This window comes from Rattus norvegicus, chromosome 6, assembly GCF_036323735.1.
Source record: "Rattus norvegicus strain BN/NHsdMcwi chromosome 6, GRCr8, whole genome shotgun sequence".
NCBI classification, from domain to species: Eukaryota; Metazoa; Chordata; class Mammalia; order Rodentia; family Muridae; genus Rattus; species Rattus norvegicus.
The window spans coordinates 144654662-144668004 of record NC_086024.1 but is presented as its reverse complement, the minus strand read 5'-3'; the positions used below and the strand labels follow the sequence as shown (position 1 = coordinate 144668004).

Below are 13343 nucleotides of genomic sequence, written 5' to 3'. Positions count from 1 at the left end.
GTGCACACTGTGAAATGCGCATACTATGATGAGTACTTTCATAAACATAACCGTATAGCACTCAGAAACAGATATGAACTGCTAGCAATGATATTCTGACAAGCACAGTAAATATTACGTATCCCTGAGGATGCTAGTTTGCATTAGGAATCCTAGAAGTACCGAGCTGGGTGGGATTACATTAATAGACTTCTGCTCAGATACAATGAACTCTTGCTACAGGCGGAGCAGGTGACGGGAGCCATTCTGGATAATACACAACATAAAAGGAAGGGATACTGCCACAAGGCAGGAAGAAAGGGAACAGACAGCCCTTAAAATCCCTAGTGTCTTTAACCATGTCTGTCTTCCGGAAATTTAGCAAGTAAATGCTGATGCCCTCCCCAATGTGAATGCTTAAATCTGCCTTTTAAAACATCCTCAAAGAGGAACATAAAAGTCCTAAAGGCTAAGTGTACTTATTATCAAGATTAACATAAACACGGTCTAAGAAATCCATGCTTGGTATCAATAAAAGATTTCACAATGAATGAGTTCTCATCGAGGCAAAAACATGCAAATTGTGTGTGTGTGTGTGTGTGTGTGTGTGTGTGTGTACCTGAATATATTACAGTAATGACACTTTAAAGGGGAAACATGGGAGTTCAAGGTTAAGCTGCAGATTTGCCATTCAAATTAATTTAATTTATATTCATTTACTGGAAGGCGAGAGTGTTAATGTGTTAGACTCTGAGACTCCACCCAGGACCATTTATTTCCCATTGGCCCCAGCACAGGCATCCTGAGGAAGGAAGCTTGCTCAGCTAGTTTTACTGACACACTTTCCCTGTGGGTCGGCATGAATGCCATTCGAAAGTGAATACTCCTGATTACACTGATTCTTTAATGACTGAGACGCTCATAACAATTACACAATAGTAAGTAGGCAATTGGTTTCTTTCTCTCCAAACTTGTGAGTCTAAAGTCTGAAACCCTTATGAGTGAAAAGTTTATGGGGAAAGAATGAGGGGGAGAGGAAACTGTGGAAGTGAGAGGTAATGAGGGAACTCAGGAAAACTTTTATAAAGGTGTTGTATTTGCTCAAATGAATTAAAAAGAGCAACAAAATAAAGTATCAATCACCGAACGTTTTGTATTTTGAGTTGTGTACAAGGTTTATGATTGTAGCGTTGCCATCTGCTCTAGGGCTTTTCTCCTTCACAATTCTACACGTTTGGGGGAATGGAACAAAGTTGCAGAGTATGAACACTAACCTGCATCTTGTCAATGGCTACCTGACCTATAACTTCCCAGGGAAGGTGTCACTGTGAGTCAGAGGCAGAAAGGCAGCAGAGATAGAAAAGATAGAGGAGTTGGGTCATGGAACTTGCTCCCAGACAATTCATGTCAGCCTTTTCCACCTCAGCTCTGGCTTTCCACACCTAAACGCTCTCCACGGAGTCCTCAGACTTTATTCTCTAGGGTTCAAAATAGAATAGTTCAGAAAAGAAAAGCAGTATACTCGCAACTACGTAACACTACGTTGTTCGCAAGGACTTGATGGGGAAAGACAAGAGGGGCAGAAAGACAAGAAACAAGCATGGAGAAAGGACTGCACAGGTTAATCTGGGAAGAGACAGGCCCATCTGGGGAGAGCATAGACCTTTTCCACATGAAGTACATGGGGCTTCTGTGCTCGCTACATTATTTTGAACATCTACAGTGAGTGTCTACACACGGCAGGGTATAGAACAGCTTCCACAGCTCTGCTGGGAGCAAAAACTGCCTCCCCTCTTTCTTTCTCCAAAGCACCAAAGGAAACATGCTGCCCAAGCAAGAAACAAACTAGGTCTGATCCCATTATATGCCCCACTGCACCTTCCCAGGCTTTGTCTGGCCTTAAACACCTGGCATTAATTATTTCGAATTATTGTGTGGCTGCTGCTTGTCTTCTGAACTGGACGTTCCACGGAGGCAGGGACCTATTTGTCTCTTGCTGACATTAACCAAAGTAAGGGATGCTCCTTCATTGAAAGACAGCAGGTTGGCCAAAAAAATATAATCATCATCATCATCATCATCATCATCATCATCATCATCATCCCTTGAGAGACTTAGGGAGTGAAAAAAGTCACCTGAGGAGGAAAGGAAACATTAAAAGAGAAAGCGTCCACCCCACAAACTACACCAGCAAGAATCTTTGTTGTTTCGAGACACGGTTTGTCTGTGTAGCTCTGGCTACCCTGGAACTCTGTACCTGGGTGGCCTGGAACTCAGAGATCCTCCTGCCTTTGCCTGGGAGTGCTGTGCACCACTCCACCCAGCTCCAGAATCCTAAGAATATAGGGCAAGGACTTACTCTCCTGTGCAGACTGTTAGGTTTATAGTCAAGGAATGTGAACAACTACATAATGCTAATACTGAGGGACCTGTTAGCAACAGGGAAGAAATGCCATAGTCCAGAACCAGGAAAGCCTGCAGAGGCAGTGCTCTGACCACAACTTCCCTAGGAGACCAACAAGACCACCCGACTGAGAGTCTCAAAATGCCTGGCGAGTATTTGAAAGGGTCCTTTAGGGGACAATGGGTTGTTCCCTCCCGTCTTTATACTGTCTTTTCCTGTGATTCAACGCTGTGTGCAGGGATGAAAACCACCGCTCTCCTCAACCAGACACTGGTTTTCCCCAGTACGCCATATTTCAATGTTATACTCACCTCCTCTGGCAATCTATCTTTACTTTTTATTTTGCTCTACCCCAATTTAATTCATTTGTAAAGGAGCATGGTCTTCACTGTGTCTTACAGATAAAAATGATGCCATAATTCAATCACATGATTGGACTCACTTGGTGCATCGCAGGCTGACAGATTCAATTACACAGAAAACTGCAAGGATGCTTTTATAAAGATTAACTTTAATTTAAAAATACAGTTTATTCAATATACAAAAACTACTATATATTATTCTAAGCACATGCAGTTGAGGTCTTGGTTGTGCTCATGAATATCTAAATAAGAGACTGACTCAGGACTGAGAAGGCATAGCCTGCAGATTTTCCTTTCTCCTGGTTAACTATCAGAAACTGGAGTCTGGAACATGTTGAAATGGTTTGGCTTTCAGCTCTATAAACAGCGGGATCAGCCCTACAGAGCACTGGCAGCCATCAGGAAGTGGATCCAGTCTTATCTCCATTTTCTCTCTGGTACTTCAGCAGCATCCCAAATGCTCACAAAGCTGTTGTGTGTCACAGCAAGACAGGAGACCAACAGGAAGCCTCAAACACAAACACAAGGACTAAGAGAGGTTAACTAAGAAAATGTGGGCCAGCTTTCTGACAGAAGCATCTCTTACAAGCAGTGCGTGAAGCTGGGCTAGGTCAATGAAGGCCATTCTGGGAGGACAGAGAGGTAATGGTAAAAGTACTTAGATACTAAGTACTTAGTACTTAGGAATTAATTTAAATAGGATCAACAGTGAACAATTTTTTAAAGGTTTTTAGTAAACCTAGAAATAGCTAAGTTTTGAAACCATAATAGAAATGTTTTTTAAAACACAGGTGTCTTAAACATGAGTGTACCTTTTCCCTCAATTTCTGAAAATAAAATGTTAAAAAAATAGTCCTGAGTTCTATTCCCAAATATCCTGGGTTTTTTTTTTTTGGGGGGGGGGTTCATTGTTGTTAAAGATTTACTTATTTTATAATAATAAAATAGTCTGTAGCTGTCTTCAGACACACCAGAAGAGGACATCAGATTCCATTACAGATGGTTGTGAGCCACCATGTAGTTGCTGGGAATTGAACTCAGGACCTCTGGAAGAGCAGTCACTGAGCCATCTCTCCAGCCCCCAAATAGCCTAAGTTTTAAACCACTTTAAAAGCATAAGCTAAGGAATGAAGTATGGTTCAGCAGTTAAGAACACAGGTGGCAGAAGACCAGGGTTCAAATCCCCGCTACAACTGTACAGCTACAACTTTGAAATCGGTTCAGACTATAAAGCCATGACAGTTTTGGTCGATCACAAGCATCGTATGAACTAATGGTGAGAATGGGATTACTGGGAACGGTTAGGATTTTCAGGGATATGGCCAGAAGAGCAGATGAGCAAAATGTAGGTTTAAAGGGAGCCAAATGAACATCTACTAAAGTGCAGTGCAGCAGTTATCTGAATGAACTGCTCTTTCTTCTCTCCCTAATTTACCCTATAGGCATAACGTCTCTGGACATGTAAGAAGGACCAACCATCCCTCCCAGCTGAGTAAAGTCCTGTGATTCTCCAATAGCATCCTACATCAGCATCAACAGCATTCTGCATCCATTCTCGAAGCCCCTTCTGTAGCTGGCACTTGTACAGACCGCAGGCCTTCAATGGCCCCCTTTGTTCATCACTCCAGCTCTGACTCCAGGTACAGCCCCAAACATGCATTTTAACTAAAATGCAAATGAAGTAGTAGTCGCTCTTGAGAAGGCCTAAGGGAATGCAGTCTCCAAGGTGAAGGGTGAAGCTTAGGTCAACTGATACACGTTTCAAAAGACATGCTTTACACGGTCTGGGAACTTTCAGAAGGCCAGGGCTGTCTATGGCAAACATGGTGCACAATGATGTTTGGAAGACCGTTCTTTATGCAGGAAGATAACCGGAAGGCTGCAGGACCTCCCTTCCCCATCTCCCCACGTGGGAGTGTTTATATTGTCTGGAAGAGCAGTTCTTAAGTTTCAAACCCAGGACAAATGGCTGAGTTGCATATTTAATATATCAGAGCAGACCTGGCCTCCCAGTATCCCTCAGTCCCTACCTGTTACAGCATATGACTGGTATACCCCAGTCTCTGAAGCCCAGGGGCTGGGCTGCCACTGCCGCAGAGCCTCTTCCCTATATAATTCAGACATTTTGGTTATCTACCCCTTTTGTACCTTCAGACCCCTAGCTGCACCCGGCTCTCCTCTCCCTCCTTTCCCTTCCCCTCCCCATCTCCCTATGTGGACCTGCTCAGTCCGGTCATGTTCACTCTGGACTCTCAGATGTCTCCAACGAGCTTGGCTATTCTCTCCCACATATCTATAATAAATGTTCTCCTCCACCATGCCCAGGAACAGTCATGTCCTTTCCTTTCCTTTTTATTTATTTAATTTTTTCATTCAGTAGTGGCATCTGACACCCTGAAGGTGAAAAGCTGGTGACATTATGAACAAATAATCTGGTAAACAAACATGAAAAGCAGCTGCTGGAAGCCAGTTGTTGATAAATTGCATATATATATATATATATATATATATTATAATGAGCATAATAAAACCACAAATGTTTTAGAGAATTATCAAAGCAAGTAAACAATGACATCTCTCCTTTAAAAACATCTCTAATGCGTATGTTAGTACGCCTTTTATTCAATATCATGTCTCAGTCCTTGTGTAGAAAATGCCTTTTCTCGATTATTATACATTTTTGAAGATAAGGCTATTCTGTGTAGAGACAGAACAAACTAGTGTTCTACCAGCCAAAGCCCAGACGCTTCAGTGATACCACCAGTAAGAATGGACTCCTTGAAGGGATATTAATTACATCAGCAAAACTCACATTATGACAAAACCTGGCCGACTGAGGCCCTTCCCGATTAGAGAGTCCAGCTATAGAACTCGTCAGCACACAAGAACTTCCTCAAAGAACAAGGGCCAGAATGCAGAAGCCTACAGCAAACGTAGCCCTCCAACCCCCACCCTGATTATTGTATGACACCTCGAGAGCAATTGTAGCACTCCAGGGTGGTAGAGTATCACCAGAGCCCTCCGTTTCACAGGATGGCTGTGAGACTAGACGAGTTAATGTGTAAGAAGCATGGGGAACAGCAGCTTGATTCAGAGTGTCACTTGACTGCTAGCTATCCGTGACACCATTACATCATAATTGGGATCTTTGAATTGAAGTGCTTAAGGCTCCCCTCTTCCCACTCAACTGTGAAGTCCTTGTCAGTGACTACTGCGTCCACTCACTGTAAAATCCACACAACTGGCCCACCCCCATTGTCATAGCAAAAAAAAAAAAAAATGTCTTATAAAAATGTAACGAGCAGTATTTCAGGTGCTTATATCCCCAGAGTTTACCTCAAAGAAATAAAGTTTTAGATTTCTGCAGAACTTCGCCAAGTTTTCACATGGGCAAGGAGGTCGCACCAGTCATAGAAATTCACTTTGAAACTTCAGAGCTATCCATCAACGTAACTACCTGAGGTCTGGCAGCTCTGGCAGTCTCAGGGAACTGTTATATTATGAATCAGGGGATTGCCAGGCACACATTCTACAAGGAGCATGGAATAAGTTTACATCTCTGCCATAGTAAATCATCATGGGTTTGACTGCTGAAAACTACAGCCAGGGCGGGCGTAATCAAATCTTGCTGTGAGTTGGGAGTCTGGGCGTGGCTCAACCGGTTCCTCTACTTAGAGTCTCAAGGGCTTCTCAGGGCAACACTCCACAGGGCAGCCTCAGCGAATTCCGGAGCTCACCCAGATGTGGGCAGAATCCAGTTCCAGAATCTACAGGATAGGGGCATCTATTTCCTTACAGGTTATACCCGAATCCAATTCTGCACCTGCATCCTTACAGATTATGCCAGAAAGCCACCTGTCCTTTTCAGTGTTTCCGTTGGGTTGTTTACTGATGGTAATTCATGCTTAATTTCAAATTTTGGAAGCTGTAGAATGGCAGAACCGAGAAAAGCACCCAGAGTACCAGGTCTCAGCATCTTATCCTAAATGCACTCGCTGAGTGTAACTTGACGCTAATTGTCAGGTGTCTAAGTTATAAAGAGCGATGTCCTAGCTGTTGCCAACAGGTGGTTCTCATCTGATTCTGGTTTTAAAGAAAGGACTGCCCCTTCCCCTCCCACCACCACCTATGGCAGGCACTCCAGAGAGATGACCCTACACCTCACCTGGACAGCACAGTAAAGCTGGCCTTTGTGGTAGGGATGGGGGTGGGATGCAGGTCCCAAGGGCAAGAGCATGGGAGAGCTAACCCCTCCACTTATCTACATGGTGTGGGTGTGGGGGTGATGCCCTCTCCCCTTAGCCACCACCCCCATCATGCACTAGGACATGAGAGTAGGCGATCTGGCCCTACCCCCTCACTGGCTGTAGCATTCAGGAAAGCAGACCCCACACCTTGCCTGGGCAACACAGTGGAGCTGGCTCTTATGGGGAAGATACAGGTGAGCCAGCCCTAAGGGTGTGAGGGTGTGAGGGTGAGAGCGCTAGCCCAGCCTGTGGCAAGCTGCAGTAACTGAGAAAGTGGGCTCCACACTGACTGGGTAGCACAGCAGAGCTGGCCCTGGGCATGAAAACAGGAGAGTTGACTCTGCCTCTGGTCAAAGGTAGTATTGGATGGCCCAGCCAGAGTAGTGTTGGAGAGCTCACTGTAGTGGTGCAGATATGGCAGAGCTGATGCACTGACCAACACAGCTGGCCCACCCCAAAATCTGTATCATCTGTGAACGGTTGGGAAGTGTGAAAGGGCCAGTCCTGCTGATCTAAAGCTGCAGGGTACAGCAACAGGATGACCCAGAGGAGTCCCAGTAAGGATCCAATATTGGTGCCATAGAAGCCAGAGATTTTGAACCAGACTAATGACTCATTGCAATGAGTGTTTGTAAGTAAAGGCCTGTAGGAAAAGGGATATACTCTGGGACATACTGTGACACTCTACAGCTTCCATGATGAGATGTTCTCTGTGCTTTGTTTTTGTTAGTATGTTTGTGGGTGTGTTTTTATTTTGGGGGAAGGATGCAAAGGTAAAAGGTAGATATGAGACTTGGAGATGAGTGGGGTTGGGTGCACGATGCAAAACTCACAAGAAAACCATAAAAAGTAAAAAAAGAGAGAAACGACATCACAGACTTGTCAGCTAGAAGATCGGCTGTTCAGTTCCATATAGAGAGGCTTGGGTCCCTACACGAAGTACAGAATGTAAAATAATAAAGCAACAAGGGGCTTGAGAGATGGCTCAGAGGTTAAGAGTACTGACTGCTCTTCCAGAGGTCCTGAGTTCAATTCCCAGCAACCACATGGTGGCTTACAACCATCTATAATGGGGTCTGAAGACAGCAACAGTGTACTCATATACATAAAATAAGTAAAATCTTTAAAAAAAAATGGAGCAACAAATGGCCCACTTCTAGGGTACCTGTTACATACTAGGGCACTGTTCCGAATCTCACTGACTTAATTTATCTTCATATAGCTTGAGATATAGTAACAGTCAGATGAGCTTGAAAACATTCTATGACTTGTATGAAGACAACTTAGAGTAAGATGAATTCATGTACTGCATTATCCCTCTAACACAGTTCTGTCATACCTGTTGGAACACTGTCCATGAATGAAGCCCTGTGAGATTTCTGAGAGCTTGTGGGAAAATGCCAAGTAAACAAGACAGGAGCCTTGTAATCTCTGCTTCTCCATGACATGGATTTTGTGTTCCTCCCAGATAGAGTAAATAGAAACATGTTTGCTTCAGATGACACATTGTTGCTTGCTTTGGAAACAAAAATGTTTCCAAGTATGGGTTGCCCCTGTGACTGTATACAGCCTAAACTCATGCAAATTCTGCTCCTTTGGCCTTGCTTAACCCTCAGAATTCCTGCAGAATATAAACTGTCTGATGCTCTGAATAAAGTTACTCAACTCAAGCTACTGCGCTGAGACTTCAGCCCCCTCGTTTTTAGGATCCATTCTCCCAGGTTCACATTGTCGAGCAAAGCAGTAACAACTAGGTGACCTTTCTAGACACTCTAATAGATTAGCCAAAACATACTGGTAACATAATTTCCATTGGGATTCTTTTGTGTTAATTAACAGTTTTGTTAGGAGACCCTAGGAATTGTTTTTTAAGGTTTTATATAACTTCTGCACTCATTCCTTCCTCCTTCCCCCTTTCCTTTCCTCTCTCTTCCTCACCTCTATCAGTTGTGGGGGAGCAGTTGGGGCAAACCTAAGGCCTCAGTCATATTAAACATATATTCTACTACTGAACCACAACTTGAACATCTTCAGTTTTTATTAAATTTTAATTTAAAACTTATTGTTTACTTTTTTGCATGTATGTGCTTTGCCTGCATATACAGCTACGCATCATGTGTGCCTGGTATCCTCAGATGCCAGAAGAGGGTGTCAGGTTCCTCAGCACTGGAAATGCAGACAGGCACAGAGGTACAGAGAATCACACCCCAGTCCTCTAGAAAAGTGGCCGGTGCTCTTAATGCTGAGTCATCTCTCCAGCCCACAGCCCCGACAGTTTTTAATCTTTCTTCTGCTCACTTTTCTGAGCCTCAGACCTCATGTGTCTTTATGCTGACTCTCCATTCACAGCTTCATTGAATAAATTAGGTGTTAATATACTTAAGACCTCCACAGTAGGAAATAATGAGAGTAGTAATTTTATTCCTTAAACTTAGTGGAACTCAAATTAGAATGGTATTTTAATTTCTCCGTGATTGGCATAAGATCTACTGAAACTTCTGTGTTTTCTACTTAGATCTGGAACAGTCTGGGGCATGGCTTCACGTTCCTCGTACAGGTATTAGATGAGATCTGTCCTGTGGTTGAGTTTTTCAGCAGTCCTAAGGGCAGGCACTAGTTACATGCATCTCCCAAACCCATTGTCAAGCTTCAGCTCTCCAGCACCCCTAGGAGCTTGAGGAGGCTCCATTACTCAGCAGGGAGCAACAAGGACATTTATTTTATTGAGGTTATGGGGATGGTGCAGGGACAGTAAACCTCAAATTCATGCAGTGCCAATCACTTCAAGGACTGACTTCCCCAGAAATTAATGGACAAAGGGACTGCTCCCACTCGAAAACATCAAGAAGTGTGGCAAAGGGGACAGGGTGGGCTACAGCAGAAGAGAGAAAGGTGGTCCTGTGCTGGGACAGGAGACATTTCTGCAGTTCAGCAAGCAGCATTTGCCTCCGTTTCCAAGGTGCACGAAGGCTACCTATTAAGTCATTTAGGAAATGAGTCTTTGAGGAAGGTGGGATGATTCCAGTGGAAGCAAGCTAGGAGCAAGATGCCGAGGGTTAGGTCCTACAGATGCAGAAAGAGGAATTATGGGGAAGGGGGTCAAACGGAAAATAGTTCCATGGTACTATTATACCATGGTATAATACGGTACTTGAATAGCAGGCATATTCAAGGAAACCACATGCGACCCTGTGTTGACCGAAGCACTTCCGTGGCTCTCACAGAGAACTGAAGCCAGATTTTAACTGTGGCAGCAAAAAAGGACAGTGGTAACCTGACACCTGACCCCCGAGGCCTCTCAGAGCCCCATTTAAAGGAAGCACAGTGGGGAACAGAAGGGAGGAGTGCAGAAAGAACTGTAGAGAAACAGATGAGAATGCCACCTCAGGCTTGGCTTAGGAATGAGATGTCACATACTGCGTGAAAGATTGAAGCCTAAATGCAAATAGATATGGGGAGACACTAACAGGGCCGGTCCTGGTTAGGAAGACCACTGCTGTGATGAAACACTGGGACCACAAGCAAGCTGGGGAGGAAAGGGTCTACGTGGCTTTACACTTCCACATCATAGCCCATCCTTGGAGGAAGTCAGGGCAGGAACCGAGAGGCAGGAGCCGATGCAGCGGTCATGAGGGGTGCTACTTACTGGCTTGCTCCTCATGGCTTTCTCAGCCTGCTTTCTTATAGAACCCAGGACCACCAGCCCAGGGGTGGCCCCGCCCACACGAGCTGGGACCGCCCCATCAATCTTTAAAAACTGTCGTGGATCTTAGGCATGGACTTTTTCAATTCATGTTCCCTCCTTTCAGGTGTCTGTAGCTTGTGTCAAGTTGACATAAAACTAGCCTGCACAGTATGTAAAAAAGAAAAGATAATTTCTAAGGGTCTCTTCCTTTATATGTTTGTCTTGAAGAAACCAAACGCGTCATTTTCAAGGAACCAGTAGTTCCACTAAATGGACACATGGAATTACTCTAATTAGTAAGGCACCTGCAGTCTTGGCCATGTGGAGACACTGTTCAGGTTGGTTCCGTTGACTTGAAATGAGTTTAATGAAAGCAAGATGGCTATGGGGTCTCCTGGGTAAACTTAAGAACCCAATCCTCTATGGGAGTGTCCTGGGTGAACTTAAGAGTCAGATTCTCTCTTCCTTTTCTAATCCATTCAACAGATAAAGCTTCTTACACACATGGCAATCCTCTCAGGAGATTCAGTACCTATTTTTACCTAAGTAGACTCTCAACCCCTCCCTCTGCAATCCCGGACATCTGTCAGTCACTGTGCCCACCTCAAACAGAAGACTCTTTCCAGGACCACACACCGTGCTCATTCCCTAACATAACACACACCACTGTGCTACTATTCTCTTGTTGGTATTTTTAAACACAATGCTGTTCTGTCACTCCCCCTGTCCCTCATATCCAACACCCACCTAAGGTCCCTCCCTCCATGGGACCATTTAAAAGCCCCGATTGACTACCGTGGGTTTCCCCATGACCTCCTCAGTGCTGTACTCACTGCTTACTGGTAGGAGAATCCGTAACACATACACTAAGCTTTGTGGTCTCAGGAAACCTGATAGACCATCTGAGTTAACTTCCAGACTATACAACCACATCTATCAATATTTTGACTAGGTTAAAAGTTAAAGCACTATTTAAAATGGCCCCCTAGAGGCCTCCTTCCACCAAGTCATAAGAATTCCATGATGGAGCCTCAAACCCTAACTATTAGGCCACTCAGGAAATGGTGCTCTAGGTGTTAATAATGAGAAAAACCGACCACTGTAGCCTCATGTTTTATTTTAAACCCTTATTTATTTATGTAGCTATGGGACTACATATAACGTAGTTGGCCTCAAACTTGGGATCCTCCTGCCTTAGCTTCCGAGCACCAGGACGACAAGTGATCACCACCATTCCAAGCTTCCTATGTCTTGTTAATTGACCGTGTGATCAATACTATCTAGCTCACATGTTCTTCTCTCCAGCACAATGATGGTGTGCCCTTCGCCATGAGCCTGAACTGAAACAGCACACAGAAACCAATGGCTAGATCCTGTATGAGCAAAAAGCACACCGGTGCCTCCTTCTTGTCTCTTACTTGTTCCCCTTTTGGGTTTTCATAAAACAATAACAAACAAATAGATTACCATCAGAAAGCAAGTTCTTGAAAAGATTCTCCTACCTTGCTAGAGATGTGCCAGAGCACGGAATGGCCAAGAAGGACCTGGGGTCAAGCCTCGGTAAGAGCAGGGAAGAAAGACGTTTCCAAAGATTCCTCCTAGTGTGGTTTGTAATAGCTCAAGACTGAAAATAACCACGACGTTCAATAGAAGGGAAAATGATAAATGTGTGGGCTATGAAATCTCATGATCACTGTAAGTGTTGCAGATAACGCTTTTAGCCGTGGAAACATTGAGCAATAAACACAGGTCACAGCTGGGTGTGGTGATGTGCATCTGAAATTCTAGCACTTGGGAGGTGGAGGCAGGAAGATTGGGAGCTCGGGGTCCACATCAGCCAGATAGTGAGTTCAAGGACTGGCTGGGCCACACGAGATATTGTCTCGACAACAGATACAAAACCCAACAATAACAATAAATCAGTTCAGTACAGACTGAACATTAAAAAGGTTGGCTTCTTGATTAAGGAATATGCATGTGTGCACGCATACACACACACACACACACACACACACACACACACACGGGGGGGGGAGTAAATTATAAGCACTTCAGTGTTAATTCTGAGCACTTTTCAATTTTATAAGAAGTTTTATTTTAATTATGAAGCCATATTTATGTTCAATTGAAATAATCCAAGTACCAGGCAATGAAGATGAAACTGTAAAGGACAGAAAAGCCATCACATGGTAACTCTCAGATTTACACTTATTTTGGCATTCAAAAACCAAAAGATTACATTACTTCTACCAAAAATACACACAAGATATCATTCTCTCCTAATCTGTGCACCAATATAAGAAGACAAAAACAGGCTTAAAATTTACCTTAGTAAAAAGGACATAAGGACATAAATAATTCTAACTTTTTCATGTCTCCTGGACTCCTACACATATAGCCCCACGATACCATGGTGTGGCTCTGACCTACGTATGCCAAAATCTCATTTCATGTATGCAACTTTAAAAAGTTCTATTTAAACCAGTGTAAAGAGAAGTAGCCCACTATAAAACATGTACGGTCCTCATTTTATAGTTCCTCAGACGTCTCCAGAGAGGACAGAACAGGAAGTACATTTAGCAAACTCTTGGTGGCCAATGTCCTGACCTAGAGCTCAATGGTATATTTCTCTTCCCCGAGAATGAATAAAGTCGGCATTTTCTACA

General features: G+C 43.9%; 1 protein-coding gene across 1 annotated transcript in view; it reads right to left on the bottom strand.

Annotated features, from left to right (window-relative positions):
- Rapgef5 (Rap guanine nucleotide exchange factor 5) overlaps positions 1-13343 on the bottom strand; it is a 234747-nt gene that overhangs the window by 154904 nt on the left and 66500 nt on the right. The gene's annotated exons all lie outside the window — the stretch shown is intronic.